Below are 17,015 nucleotides of genomic sequence, written 5' to 3'. Positions count from 1 at the left end.
CCATACCTTCTAGTTAACCCTTACCTAATCTATGCATTGATGTATTTCCTTGTACTATAGGATGGACTTCACAGGGTTCCCTAAATTTACGACACTGATGATAAAATATATAGAAAGGATCACAATTTGGTAAGTGATAAAAATGTAACGCTCTAATATAAACCAACCTTCTGGATTCCATAATGATGGAGCTGTCTCCTTATCTCTGATGACTGAGTCATTATATTCTGGGAGGGATGTTCCCCTGTAGATCCTGTCTGCACACAATATCTGTCTACACAGAGAGCCGCCATGTTTTGGGCACCGCTCATGGATCGTATCTTACAGCACAAAGATGCCACAACACAGGGATTGTTACTTCACTTGTTCAATGGTAGGAGGAGAAAACACAGGAGCCATTATGGTAGTATGGCTTCTTAGAAAGGAAGGACGTATACCTTCTCTAGGGATCTGTATTCAGAGCTCATCTGACAGTTTTCCCAATGAACAGTGTATAGTTAGAAAATCACCACTAAATTAAATTCATTATGTTTGGAATAATCATCTATTGTAAATTTAAAAAGGGAAATAATAAAGACAAGAAAGGCCATGGGATCTTTTTCTGCCAATAATCTTCTAGTTCTCTCGGTATCCCCGTACAGAAACATCCTCTATTGGCAGCTGCTGCCAGACAGAATTTGAGGATTTCAAGAGAATCTATCACCAGGTTTTTGCTGCCGCATCTAAAAGCAACAATTTCAGCAATGTTTCTCATTACTGGGCTGCTTACAATTTTGATAAAATTATTTTATCTGCTGCAGATCTAGCAGTGCTCTGAATGTTGAGCCCTGTATAACTCCGCCCACACCACTGATTGGCTGCTCAATGTACACTGTGCATAGGAAAAAGACTGCCAATCAGGGGTGGGTGCAGAGCTCATAAATAAGGAGGACTACATGGCAGCAGGTTTACTAGTCCTCTAGAGATAATCTTCTGCTGATAAAAGCGTGATTTTTTCAAAGCTACAGCAAACAGCTCCATAATTATGGATGCGCATTCACCAGAGACGTGTCGATGTCACATATCATGTAACTTGCGTCGCTGATTCTATTTTATCCTCTATTGAGCACTTTTGGTGAATAAAGGAAGAAGGTTGTTCACAAGTTCATTGAGATGGATTTTCTCCTGTTTAGGTTGCAGCAAACAACCCAACAAGTGACACATCCCTGGAAGCAAGGTTTCCAGCTCTAAGTTATGCTACTCTCAGATTAGGAGGCAAAATCCTGGTGACAAATTCTCTTTAAAGGGAATCTGAAACCAAGTTTTTGCTACATAATCTGAAAATGGTATGATGTAGGGACAGAGAAAATGATTCCAGCAATGTGCCACTTACTAGGCTTCTTGGTGCAGTTTTATTAAAATCCCTGTTTTCTCTTGTACAGATCTGTCAGTGCTCTGAATGTTGAGCCCTGTATAACCCCTCCCACACTACTGATTGACAGCTTTCTAGGTAAATTATACTTTGCCAGAAAGCTGCTAATCATCGGTGGGGACGGAGTTATACAGAGCAGGAGGACTACATGGCATGAGGCAACTAGTCCTCTAATGATAATATCCTGCTAATAAAACAATAATTTTATTGAAACTACAGCAAGCAGCCCAGTAAGTGACAACTTGCTGGAATCATGCTCTTTGCCCCTACACAATGCTGTTCTCAGATTAAACAGCAGAAACCTGCTGACAGATTTTTTTGTATCTCTGGAATGTAGTCAATGTAAAATGTTGGCAAAGAAAGTACCTAGAATGGAGGGAGGAGGGGAGGAATGAAGCCACATTTGTCATGATCACTAATGGTATTGAACATCCTAACAATTAATGGTATTTGTACCTTTCTATATGAGATATATATGTTCCATGTACCATAGGGAGCAGACCATACAGTGGCCGGAAGAAGAAGTTAGCACCGAGATCATGGAGATGGAGATTATACATCTGACTCTGTAAGTGCTGAGATTTATTGATCTAATAACAGCAAACCTCACAGATTGCACAGTGATATATAGAATTACTGCCTCCCACTGTGGACTATGACTTAGTGGGGGTTTAGGTTACACTTTACACTAAGTTACAGGGAAACATCAGAACTTGACTGGGTAGAACAATAGTGACCAGCAAGATTCAATTAAAACCCCCTACTTTACAGGGGGCTAACCACCGCTCCATGTAGGTGACTGAGGCAGTGCTGCCCCCAATACAGACATGGCTGAGAGCACTGTGGTACCTGGAATAATAGAGAGGATGCGGCACTGACCAGCACTGTGGGCTCTCCACTCTCAGGATCTGTGGGAGGACGAATGGTAGTCGGACCCCCACCGGGTCAGAGAGTGGAGCTGCGCTTGCGCAGTATGTTTCTTACATGCGCTTGCACATTGTTCATCGGCAATCTACACATGCACCGTGACGATAGATGTATATACACACACATATATATAGATATACATAATATGAGTGTGTGTGTATATATATATATATATATATATATATATACATATATATATATATATATAGAGAGAGAGAGATAAATATATATATATACCTTATTATGTATGTATATATTGACAGCTCAATTATTACATATAAATAAATGAGTATACAGTTGAAACCAGAAGTTTACATACACTATATACAAAGGCACATATACATGTTTTTCTCAATATCTAACATGAAATCAGAATAGACTTTTCCTATTTTAGGTCAATTAGAATTACCATAATTATTAATATTTGCCAAATGTCAGAATAATGAGAGAGAGAGAGAGAATGCTTTAAAGGGAACCTGTCAGCAGAATTGTGCTGAGTAACCTACACACACTGTCAGGTTGGTGCTGTTAAACTTAATAAATTTATACCTTGGTTGATGAAATCCATCTTGTACTTTTTTAATCCTTATTTTTAGTTTTGTGTTTATGATATGCTTCTGCTCTAAGACGGGGTTGGTGTTTATGGTGCTCTGATAGCAGTCTGCATTATGAATACCTAACAGGTCACTGATCCCTCACTGACCTGCCCCCTAGTTTGCATAATGAATATACTAATGTGTGTATTTGAAAAAAAAAATGTTACTTCATCAAAAAGGCGGTGCCTCCAGCATCTGCACATTATCACTTGTCAGTTAGTGCCTATTATATTGTGGTGTTGAAAAGAAAAAAAAAAACACCATCAAAATGGCACCGTCGGCTGCGCCTGTGCATTTGCACCTATCGTGTACCAATAGATACTACTGTAAAAGAGTCGCCTCCTGCGCCATTTTGTTGTAGTGTAAAATTTTTTGGCTGTAGCAACAAGGGGTGGGCGGAGGCGTTTGCACAGTACTATCTATTGGTATGCGATAGATGCCAATGTGCAGGCGCAGCCAGCGGCGCCATTTTGATGGTAAATTTTTTTTTTTCAACACAGCAAAATAATAGGCACTAACTGACAAGTGCACAGGCCCCGTAGACGCCACCATTTTGATGAAGTGACATGTCTTTTTAAATATACACATTAATATATTCACTAAGCAAACTAGACGGCAAAAAGAAGCACAAGACGGATTTCATCAACCAAGGCATCATTTTATTAAGTATAAGGCCGGGGTCACACTGGCGAGGAATACGGACGAGTGAGAGGCGTTAAAAGCACGCATTACACATGGACAAATTATTCTCTATGGGTTTGCTCCCAACAGCCGTATATTTCTTGGGCGTATTCTACTGTCCGTGCCAATAGCAGCATGCTGCGATTGTCAGCGTACTACGCCCGTAATACGCCAATGCAAGTCTATGAGTGCACAAAAAAAGGATTACACATGGACCACACATGTGACTTGCGAGAAATACGCACCCGGTGTCTTTTATAAAAACTGGCAATTCAGTGCGCTATACAGTAAACTCACACTGACAGGTTTAATAAAGAAATGAAAGAATAGATACAGTATATACACATAGAATACATATATATACATACAAACATACATGTCATTGTGACAAACATATATATATATATATACAGTATATATATATATATATATATATATTTATATTTCACAGAGTTCTTCATAGCAGAATAGCCGCTAATTAAATTGGCGGCTTCTATCAAATCATTCACCAACCCGACATGAAATTACACATGGTTTACATTCAGTAAAGCATTTCATTTCATGTATTTTTATATGTCCCTGACTAATAATTAGATGAGGGTTTGTGTGCAAAATTTGGGAGTTCTAGTTGTTATTTTAAGAAGTTAATTCGTTGTTAAAAAATGCGTGGGCTTCCCATTGCCCTATAGTGGTGGCGAGTGGTTTAATCTAACAAAGGTTTAATGTCACCATTCGATTGTAAGGTGACATTAACCCTTTGTTAGATTAACCCATTCGCCACCGCTACAGGGCAAAGGGAAGCCCACACATTTTTTAACAACGAATTAACCCCTTTAAATAACAACTACAACTCACAAATTTTGCACACAAACCCTCATCTAATTATTAGTCTGGGACATATTCAAAAACATGAAATGAAATGCTTTACTGAATGTAAACCAGGTGTCATTTCATGTCGGGTTGGGGAATGATTTGAAAGAAGCCGGCAATTTAATTAGCGGCTATTCTGCTATGAAGAACTCTGTGAAATATAAATATATATATATATATATATATATATATATATATATATATATATATATATATATATATATATATATATATATGTTTGTCTCAATGACTTGTGTGTATATATATATATATGTATTCTATGTGTCTATATCTATTATTTTGTTTCTGTTAGAAACTCTGTCATAGGGCTCCATTATATGTCCATTTTGCAAGGCGGCGAGAAAATCTCGCCATACGGATTGCATACGGATGCCATACGGATTACATACAGATGCAGACATGCACAAAATATGCAACCACACCTTGCTTACAGATGACATACGGAGCACTATTTAGGGGTCATTCATCCGTATTACGCATGTAAACTACGGACCGTATTTTGCATCGGTTAGTGTGACCCCGGCCTAATGGTGCAGACTTGACACTGTCTGTAGGTTACTGAGCACAATCCTGCTGACAGGTTACCTTTAAGGCATTTTTATTGCTTACTGCAAAGTCAAAAGTTTATATACATTTAATTAGTATTTGGTACCATTGCCCTTAAACTAAATGACTTAGATCAAATATTTGGGATATCGTTCCACAAGCTTTTCCCAATAGTTGGTTGGAATTTGGGCCCATTCCTCCTGACAAAACTAGTTTAACTGATCCAGGTTTGTAAGTGGCCTTGCTCACACAGTGCTATGAATATGTGCACTAATCCCTGCATAATGTACAGTATATATGTTCCGTACTATTTCGTGCCTATTGCATACATTCTCTGTACTATTCCCTGCTTAGTGCATATATTCTCCACACTATTGTCTGCCTGTTGCATATATTCTCCACACTATTCCCTGCTTATTGAATATATTCTTTGCACTATTCCCTGCTTAGTGCATATATTCTCCTCACTATTCCCTGCCTAGAGCATATTTTATCTGCACTAATCCCTGCCTAGTGCATATATTCTCTGCACTATTCCCTGCCTAGTGCATATATTCTCTGCACTCTTTCCTGCCTAGTGCATATATTCTCCACACTATTCCCTGCTTATTGAATATATTCTTTGCACTATTCCCTGCTTAGTGCATATATTCTCCTCACTATTCCCTGCCTAGAGCATATTTTATCTGCACTAATCCCTGCCTAGTGCATATATTCTCTGCACTATTCCCTGCCTAGTGCATATATTCTCTGCACTCTTTCCTGCCTAGTGCATATATTCTCCACACTATTACCTGCCAAGTGCATATATTCTCTGCACTAATCCCTGCCTAGAGCATATATTCTCAACACTCTTTGCTACCTAGTGCACATATTCTCCACACTATTCCCTGCCTAGAGCATATATTCTCTGCACTCTTTCCTGCCTAGTGCATATATTCTCCACACTATTACCTGCCTAGTGCATATATTCTCTGCACTATTCCCTGCTTAGTGTATATATTCTCCTCACTATTCCCTGCCTAGAGCATATATTCTCTGCACTAATCCCTGCCTAGTGCATATATTCTCTGCACTCTTTCCTGCCTAGTGCACATTTTCTCCACACTATTACCTGCCTAGTGCATATATTCTCTGCACTAATCCCTGCCTAGTGCATATATTCTCTGCACTCTTTCCTGCCTAGTGCATATATTCTCCACACTATTACCTGCCTAGTGCATATATTCTCTGCACTATTCCCTGCTTAGTGTATATATTCTCCTCACTATTCCCTGCCTAGAGCATATATTCTCTGCACTAATCCCTGCCTAGTGCATATATTCTCTGCACTCTTTCCTGCCTAGTGCACATTTTCTCCACACTATTACCTGCCTAGTGCATATATTCTCCACACTATTCCCTGCCTAGTGCATATATTCTCTGCACTCTTTCCTGCCTAGTGCATATATTCTCCACACTATTACCTGCCAAGTGCATATATTCTCTGCACTAATCCCTGCCTAGAGCATATATTGTTAACACTCTTTGCTACCTAGTGCACATATTCTCCACACTATTCCCTGCCTAGAGCATATATTCTCTGCACTCTTTCCTGCCTAGTGCATATATTCTCCACACTATTACCTGCCTAGTGCATATATTCTCTGCACTATTCCCTGCTTAGTGTATATATTCTCTGCACTAATCCCTGCCTAGTGCACATATTCTCCACACTATTCCCTGCCTAGTGCAGATATTCTCCACACTATTGTCTGCCTAGTGCATATATTCTCATCACTTTTCCCTGCCAAGTGCATATGTTATCTGCGCTCATCCCTGCCAGTCAGGGTACAGCTTGTATAAGAGTTTCAATTTGGTGTGGCCTGTAAATAACTCCACACACAGCCATTAATGTGTAAACCGCTGGTAACAATAGTGAGCACACCTCTAAGTGAAAATGGCCAAATTGTGCCCTAAGTGTCAATATTTTGTGTGGCCACCATTATTTTAAAGCATTGCCTTTACTCTCTTGGGCATGGAGTTCACTAGAACTTCACAGATTGTCACTGGAATCCTTTTCCACTCCTCCATGACAACATAACGGAGCTGGTGGATGTTGGAGACCTTGCACTCCTCCACCTTTGTTTGAAGATGCCATGCAGAAGTTCAGTAGGGTTTTGGTCTGGTGACATGCTTGGTCAGTCCAGCTCCTTTACCCTCAGTTTCTTTAGCAAGGCAGTGGTCATGTTAGAGGTGTGTTTGGGGTAATTATCATGTTGAAATACTGCCCTGCGACCCAGTTTCTGAAGAGAGGGGATCATGTACTGTGAAATACTGAAGCTGACCATGTTGGCATCCATGGTTCCCTCTGTGAACTATAGCTGCCCACAGATGGCAGCACTCATGCAGCCCCAAACCATGACACTCCCACCATCATGCTTGACTGTAGGTCTTTGTACTCCTCACCTGGTTGCTGCCACACACTTGACACCATCTGAACCAAATATGTTTATGTTGGTCTCAGCCCGCAGGACTTAATTCCAGTAATCCATCTCTTAGTCTGCTTGTCTTTAGCAGTGTTTGCAGGCTTTCTTGTGCATTATCTTTAGAAGAGGCTTCCTTATGGGATGACAGCCATGCAGACGAATTTGATGCAGTGTGCGTCATATGGTTTGAGCACTGACAGGCTGACCCACCACTCCTGTAACCTCTGCAGTAACGCTGGCAGCACTAATACGTCTATGTTGAAAGGACAGCTAATGGATATGATGGTGAGCACATGTACTCAACTCGTTTGTTCAACTATGGCGAGGACAGTTCTGAGTGGAACCTGTCTTGTTTAACTGCTGTATGGTTTTGCCCACGATGCTGCAGCTCAGTTTCAGGTTGTTGGCAATCTTCTTACAGCCTAGGCCATCTTTTAGTAGAGCAATAATTGATTTTTACAGATCCTCATAGAGTTTCATTGCCCTGAGGAGCCAGGTTGAACTTCCATTTACCAGTATGAGAATGTGTGAGAGCGATAACACCAAATCTAACCCACCTGTCACCCATTCACACCTGAGATCTTGTAACACTAATGAGTTACGTGAAACTGGGGAGGGAAAATACTAAACTAGGAACAACTTAGCCATTTCACTTAGGGGCGTACTCAATTTTGTTGAAAGCGATTTAGATACTAATGGCTGCGTGTTGAGTTATGTAGAGGAAATGCCACATTTATACAAGCTGTACTACTTTATTTTGAAGATTTGACACCTTGATACATTGTTGTCCCATGAAAACAAAGTATTTACAAAAATGTAAGGAGTGCACTCACTTTTGTGATATACTGTAGGTCCTGAGGATAGCATATCAATATCTTGTAGCTTGAATGCGCTTTAAAATTGTTTGTTATATCCAAACTCTATAAAGGAAAACCGAGATATACTGCCAGCCGCAGCCCGAGATATACTGCCAGCCGCAGCCCGAGATATACTGCCAGCCGCAGCCCGAGATATACTGCCAGCCGCAGCCCGAGATATACTGCCAGCCGCAGCCCGAGATATACTGCCAGCCGCAGCCCGAGATATACTGCCAGCCGCAGCCCGAGATATACTGCCAGCCGCAGCCCGAGATATACTGCCAGCCGCAGCCCGAGATATACTGCCAGCCGCAGCCCGAGATATACTGCCAGCCGCAGCCCGAGATATACTGCCAGCCGCAGCCCGAGATATACTGCCAGCCGCAGCCCGAGATATACTGCCAGCCGCAGCCCGAGATATACTGCCAGCCGCAGCCCGAGATATACTGCCAGCCGCAGCCCGAGATATACTGCCAGCCGCAGCCCGAGATATACTGCCAGCCGCAGCCCGAGATATACTGCCAGCCGCAGCCCGAGATATACTGCCAGCCGCAGCCCGAGATATACTGCCAGCCGCAGCCCGAGATATACTGCCAGCCGCAGCCCGAGATATACTGCCAGCCGCAGCCCGAGATATACTGCCAGCCGCAGCCCGAGATATACTGCCAGCCGCAGCCCGAGATATACTGCCAGCCGCAGCCCGAGATATACTGCCAGCCGCAGCCCGAGATATACTGCCAGCCGCAGCCCGAGATATACTGCCAGCCGCAGCCCGAGATATACTGCCAGCCGCAGCCCGAGATATACTGCCAGCCGCAGCCCGAGATATACTGCCAGCCGCAGCCCGAGATATACTGCCAGCCGCAGCCCGAGATATACTGCCAGCCGCAGCCCGAGATATACTGCCAGCCGCAGCCCGAGATATACTGCCAGCCGCAGCCCGAGATATACTGCCAGCCGCAGCCCGAGATATACTGCCAGCCGCAGCCCGAGATATACTGCCAGCCGCAGCCCGAGATATACTGCCAGCCGCAGCCCGAGATATACTGCCAGCCGCAGCCCGAGATATACTGCCAGCCGCAGCCCGAGATATACTGCCAGCCGCAGCCCGAGATATACTGCCAGCCGCAGCCCGAGATATACTGCCAGCCGCAGCCCGAGATATACTGCCAGCCGCAGCCCGAGATATACTGCCAGCCGCAGCCCGAGATATACTGCCAGCCGCAGCCCGAGATATACTGCCAGCCGCAGCCCGAGATATACTGCCAGCCGCAGCCCGAGATATACTGCCAGCCGCAGCCCGAGATATACTGCCAGCCGCAGCCCGAGATATACTGCCAGCCGCAGCCCGAGATATACTGCCAGCCGCAGCCCGAGATATACTGCCAGCCGCAGCCCGAGATATACTGCCAGCCGCAGCCCGAGATATACTGCCAGCCGCAGCCCGAGATATACTGCCAGCCGCAGCCCGAGATATACTGCCAGCCGCAGCCCGAGATATACTGCCAGCCGCAGCCCGAGATATACTGCCAGCCGCAGCCCGAGATATACTGCCAGCCGCAGCCCGAGATATACTGCCAGCCGCAGCCCGAGATATACTGCCAGCCGCAGCCCGAGATATACTGCCAGCCGCAGCCCGAGATATACTGCCAGCCGCAGCCCGAGATATACTGCCAGCCGCAGCCCGAGATATACTGCCAGCCGCAGCCCGAGATATACTGCCAGCCGCAGCCCGAGATATACTGCCAGCCGCAGCCCGAGATATACTGCCAGCCGCAGCCCGAGATATACTGCCAGCCGCAGCCCGAGATATACTGCCAGCCGCAGCCCGAGATATACTGCCAGCCGCAGCCCGAGATATACTGCCAGCCGCAGCCCGAGATATACTGCCAGCCGCAGCCCGAGATATACTGCCAGCCGCAGCCCGAGATATACTGCCAGCCGCAGCCCGAGATATACTGCCAGCCGCAGCCCGAGATATACTGCCAGCCGCAGCCCGAGATATACTGCCAGCCGCAGCCCGAGATATACTGCCAGCCGCAGCCCGAGATATACTGCCAGCCGCAGCCCGAGATATACTGCCAGCCGCAGCCCGAGATATACTGCCAGCCGCAGCCCGAGATATACTGCCAGCCGCAGCCCGAGATATACTGCCAGCCGCAGCCCGAGATATACTGCCAGCCGCAGCCCGAGATATACTGCCAGCCGCAGCCCGAGATATACTGCCAGCCGCAGCCCGAGATATACTGCCAGCCGCAGCCCGAGATATACTGCCAGCCGCAGCCCGAGATATACTGCCAGCCGCAGCCCGAGATATACTGCCAGCCGCAGCCCGAGATATACTGCCAGCCGCAGCCCGAGATATACTGCCAGCCGCAGCCCGAGATATACTGCCAGCCGCAGCCCGAGATATACTGCCAGCCGCAGCCCGAGATATACTGCCAGCCGCAGCCCGAGATATACTGCCAGCCGCAGCCCGAGATATACTGCCAGCCGCAGCCCGAGATATACTGCCAGCCGCAGCCCGAGATATACTGCCAGCCGCAGCCCGAGATATACTGCCAGCCGCAGCCCGAGATATACTGCCAGCCGCAGCCCGAGATATACTGCCAGCCGCAGCCCGAGATATACTGCCAGCCGCAGCCCGAGATATACTGCCAGCCGCAGCCCGAGATATACTGCCAGCCGCAGCCCGAGATATACTGCCAGCCGCAGCCCGAGATATACTGCCAGCCGCAGCCCGAGATATACTGCCAGCCGCAGCCCGAGATATACTGCCAGCCGCAGCCCGAGATATACTGCCAGCCGCAGCCCGAGATATACTGCCAGCCGCAGCCCGAGATATACTGCCAGCCGCAGCCCGAGATATACTGCCAGCCGCAGCCCGAGATATACTGCCAGCCGCAGCCCGAGATATACTGCCAGCCGCAGCCCGAGATATACTGCCAGCCGCAGCCCGAGATATACTGCCAGCCGCAGCCCGAGATATACTGCCAGCCGCAGCCCGAGATATACTGCCAGCCGCAGCCCGAGATATACTGCCAGCCGCAGCCCGAGATATACTGCCAGCCGCAGCCCGAGATATACTGCCAGCCGCAGCCCGAGATATACTGCCAGCCGCAGCCCGAGATATACTGCCAGCCGCAGCCCGAGATATACTGCCAGCCGCAGCCCGAGATATACTGCCAGCCGCAGCCCGAGATATACTGCCAGCCGCAGCCCGAGATATACTGCCAGCCGCAGCCCGAGATATACTGCCAGCCGCAGCCCGAGATATACTGCCAGCCGCAGCCCGAGATATACTGCCAGCCGCAGCCCGAGATATACTGCCAGCCGCAGCCCGAGATATACTGCCAGCCGCAGCCCGAGATATACTGCCAGCCGCAGCCCGAGATATACTGCCAGCCGCAGCCCGAGATATACTGCCAGCCGCAGCCCGAGATATACTGCCAGCCGCAGCCCGAGATATACTGCCAGCCGCAGCCCGAGATATACTGCCAGCCGCAGCCCGAGATATACTGCCAGCCGCAGCCCGAGATATACTGCCAGCCGCAGCCCGAGATATACTGCCAGCCGCAGCCCGAGATATACTGCCAGCCGCAGCCCGAGATATACTGCCAGCCGCAGCCCGAGATATACTGCCAGCCGCAGCCCGAGATATACTGCCAGCCGCAGCCCGAGATATACTGCCAGCCGCAGCCCGAGATATACTGCCAGCCGCAGCCCGAGATATACTGCCAGCCGCAGCCCGAGATATACTGCCAGCCGCAGCCCGAGATATACTGCCAGCCGCAGCCCGAGATATACTGCCAGCCGCAGCCCGAGATATACTGCCAGCCGCAGCCCGAGATATACTGCCAGCCGCAGCCCGAGATATACTGCCAGCCGCAGCCCGAGATATACTGCCAGCCGCAGCCCGAGATATACTGCCAGCCGCAGCCCGAGATATACTGCCAGCCGCAGCCCGAGATATACTGCCAGCCGCAGCCCGAGATATACTGCCAGCCGCAGCCCGAGATATACTGCCAGCCGCAGCCCGAGATATACTGCCAGCCGCAGCCCGAGATATACTGCCAGCCGCAGCCCGAGATATACTGCCAGCCGCAGCCCGAGATATACTGCCAGCCGCAGCCCGAGATATACTGCCAGCCGCAGCCCGAGATATACTGCCAGCCGCAGCCCGAGATATACTGCCAGCCGCAGCCCGAGATATACTGCCAGCCGCAGCCCGAGATATACTGCCAGCCGCAGCCCGAGATATACTGCCAGCCGCAGCCCGAGATATACTGCCAGCCGCAGCCCGAGATATACTGCCAGCCGCAGCCCGAGATATACTGCCAGCCGCAGCCCGAGATATACTGCCAGCCGCAGCCCGAGATATACTGCCAGCCGCAGCCCGAGATATACTGCCAGCCGCAGCCCGAGATATACTGCCAGCCGCAGCCCGAGATATACTGCCAGCCGCAGCCCGAGATATACTGCCAGCCGCAGCCCGAGATATACTGCCAGCCGCAGCCCGAGATATACTGCCAGCCGCAGCCCGAGATATACTGCCAGCCGCAGCCCGAGATATACTGCCAGCCGCAGCCCGAGATATACTGCCAGCCGCAGCCCGAGATATACTGCCAGCCGCAGCCCGAGATATACTGCCAGCCGCAGCCCGAGATATACTGCCAGCCGCAGCCCGAGATATACTGCCAGCCGCAGCCCGAGATATACTGCCAGCCGCAGCCCGAGATATACTGCCAGCCGCAGCCCGAGATATACTGCCAGCCGCAGCCCGAGATATACTGCCAGCCGCAGCCCGAGATATACTGCCAGCCGCAGCCCGAGATATACTGCCAGCCGCAGCCCGAGATATACTGCCAGCCGCAGCCCGAGATATACTGCCAGCCGCAGCCCGAGATATACTGCCAGCCGCAGCCCGAGATATACTGCCAGCCGCAGCCCGAGATATACTGCCAGCCGCAGCCCGAGATATACTGCCAGCCGCAGCCCGAGATATACTGCCAGCCGCAGCCCGAGATATACTGCCAGCCGCAGCCCGAGATATACTGCCAGCCGCAGCCCGAGATATACTGCCAGCCGCAGCCCGAGATATACTGCCAGCCGCAGCCCGAGATATACTGCCAGCCGCAGCCCGAGATATACTGCCAGCCGCAGCCCGAGATATACTGCCAGCCGCAGCCCGAGATATACTGCCAGCCGCAGCCCGAGATATACTGCCAGCCGCAGCCCGAGATATACTGCCAGCCGCAGCCCGAGATATACTGCCAGCCGCAGCCCGAGATATACTGCCAGCCGCAGCCCGAGATATACTGCCAGCCGCAGCCCGAGATATACTGCCAGCCGCAGCCCGAGATATACTGCCAGCCGCAGCCCGAGATATACTGCCAGCCGCAGCCCGAGATATACTGCCAGCCGCAGCCCGAGATATACTGCCAGCCGCAGCCCGAGATATACTGCCAGCCGCAGCCCGAGATATACTGCCAGCCGCAGCCCGAGATATACTGCCAGCCGCAGCCCGAGATATACTGCCAGCCGCAGCCCGAGATATACTGCCAGCCGCAGCCCGAGATATACTGCCAGCCGCAGCCCGAGATATACTGCCAGCCGCAGCCCGAGATATACTGCCAGCCGCAGCCCGAGATATACTGCCAGCCGCAGCCCGAGATATACTGCCAGCCGCAGCCCGAGATATACTGCCAGCCGCAGCCCGAGATATACTGCCAGCCGCAGCCCGAGATATACTGCCAGCCGCAGCCCGAGATATACTGCCAGCCGCAGCCCGAGATATACTGCCAGCCGCAGCCCGAGATATACTGCCAGCCGCAGCCCGAGATATACTGCCAGCCGCAGCCCGAGATATACTGCCAGCCGCAGCCCGAGATATACTGCCAGCCGCAGCCCGAGATATACTGCCAGCCGCAGCCCGAGATATACTGCCAGCCGCAGCCCGAGATATACTGCCAGCCGCAGCCCGAGATATACTGCCAGCCGCAGCCCGAGATATACTGCCAGCCGCAGCCCGAGATATACTGCCAGCCGCAGCCCGAGATATACTGCCAGCCGCAGCCCGAGATATACTGCCAGCCGCAGCCCGAGATATACTGCCAGCCGCAGCCCGAGATATACTGCCAGCCGCAGCCCGAGATATACTGCCAGCCGCAGCCCGAGATATACTGCCAGCCGCAGCCCGAGATATACTGCCAGCCGCAGCCCGAGATATACTGCCAGCCGCAGCCCGAGATATACTGCCAGCCGCAGCCCGAGATATACTGCCAGCCGCAGCCCGAGATATACTGCCAGCCGCAGCCCGAGATATACTGCCAGCCGCAGCCCGAGATATACTGCCAGCCGCAGCCCGAGATATACTGCCAGCCGCAGCCCGAGATATACTGCCAGCCGCAGCCCGAGATATACTGCCAGCCGCAGCCCGAGATATACTGCCAGCCGCAGCCCGAGATATACTGCCAGCCGCAGCCCGAGATATACTGCCAGCCGCAGCCCGAGATATACTGCCAGCCGCAGCCCGAGATATACTGCCAGCCGCAGCCCGAGATATACTGCCAGCCGCAGCCCGAGATATACTGCCAGCCGCAGCCCGAGATATACTGCCAGCATTAAAAAATAACATTCTAATGTATTAATAAAGCTAGTTTCACCTCTATTGAATTTATGACACCCTGAATTTCACTTTATTGCCTGCACGGAGTTTGATTACATGCTGCTCCCCACACTAGGCAAATTGCTCTGCTTTTTTTCCCCTAAACTCTCCTCCAGCGCTGCCCTCTTCCCACGCACTACACAATCATTGGCTTTTAAGATTAGTGCTGGGGCAGATACTATCATTCATTCCAGCACTGAAACTGACTGAGTAGTGATCCTGTGCTTCCATCTGTGGCAGTTCAGCACCGATCACTACACCTCACACCACAATGGTGATAGCACTGTCACATGTCCTCTATTACTCATGGGTGTAATGATTGCAATTACAGAGGGTGCAACCGGGTCCATACTGAAGGGGGACCCCCACGTCAGGTGTATGTGCATCCAAGTGTGTTGCACCGTGGAGATAGCAGCTGACAGTGACGTGCACGGCAGGAACGTTATCCCATAAACACATGCTGAAGCAAAATGATGTTTAGTTACAGCATAGATCAAGCTGCCAAACTTCTCTTCATGCCTCTGATACAGGTGAGGAGGGTCACATTGCGACCCCTGCAGTGGTGGGACAAGTTCTGATTTTTTTTTCAATCTGCTTGTCGTGGTACCCAGGGGATGTGTTGTGACCCTAATCACTTTATTTCTGCTGCTATGTCATGTAGCAGCAGCTTACAATGATTTTATGCTGCACAACCTGTGCCATGGCCAAAATCATTGTGTAACCCAGAATCAGTATATAATGCAGTGTACTGTAAAGCCGAATAAAAAGATTTACAGGACTCCATGGGAATCCAGTTAGGGTCATGGAAAGTTACACATTTGGTCAAGAAATAGTACACTCTTGTATTACATGCCACATTCAGCCAGGATGCTTGTGTCAGAATAATCAAGTCTGTGTATTATGCACTGATATATATATATATATATATATATGGACACATGTATGCAGCTGTTTTTCATATAGAAATGTAACCATATGAATATAGATTGATGTAGATACATGGCAAAAAAAAAAAAAATATAGCAGCACTCCAGGCATGAGATCGTGAAATAAACTGTGGTCTTTATTCACCCAGATATGCGCGACATTTCAACTTTTCAAACTGTGAACCTTTCTCAAGCCATCAACATTCACAGAGTATAAGCACAGTACATATAGGTTACACTGTATAATCAGTGATCAATCAATATACATCAGGAAAGAATAGTTGATATGTACAGGGCCGGCTCCAGGTTTTCATGGGCCCTGGGGAAATGGTCTCAGTGGGTCCCTTTAAGACATACCACGATACACAGATACGGCAGAGAAATATAGGTATAGAACAATGCCAAAGATTTACTTCTTACATTACATGAGTAATAACTATTTAGCTCAGAAACCGGACAGTTTAGTCCTCTATACAGTATTATTATTTATTTATATAGCACCATTGATTCCATGGTGCTGTACATGAGAAGGGGTTACATGCAAATTACAGATATCACTTACAGTAAACTAACAATGACAGACTGATACAGAGGGGAGAGGACCCTGCCCTTTCGGGCTTACATGCTACAGGATGGTGGGGAAGGAGACAGTAGGTTGGTGGGTTACAGCAGTTCCGGTGTTGGGCTCCAGTATTATGGGTTCCACATAGCTCTCCATACAGGATCGTGGGCCCCATATAATGCTCCAGTATATGATGGGCCCCATACAATGCTCCAGTATATATGAGTCCAATATATTGCGCCAAGCGTAAAAAAAATGAAATGCTCACCTCTCCTCGCTGGCCGCTGCTCTGCTCCAGACTCCTCAGCATTGCAGTCGTCCGGCTTTTTGCACTGTGACTGTTCAGAGAAGAGGAAGCACACTAGTCACATCATCGCACCATCTGACCTGAAACATCCCAGAGTGAGAAGATGTGGAAGACACTGCAGCGGAAGAACAGGGAGAGGTAAGTATTACTAGTACTTGGGCCCTAAGCAAGCGGGG

This window comes from Dendrobates tinctorius, unplaced genomic scaffold, assembly GCF_039654945.1.
Source record: "Dendrobates tinctorius isolate UK_male_01 unplaced genomic scaffold, ASM3965494v1 ptg000287l, whole genome shotgun sequence".
Taxonomy (NCBI): domain Eukaryota; kingdom Metazoa; phylum Chordata; class Amphibia; order Anura; family Dendrobatidae; genus Dendrobates; species Dendrobates tinctorius.
Note: the sequence above shows the minus strand (reverse complement) of the source record.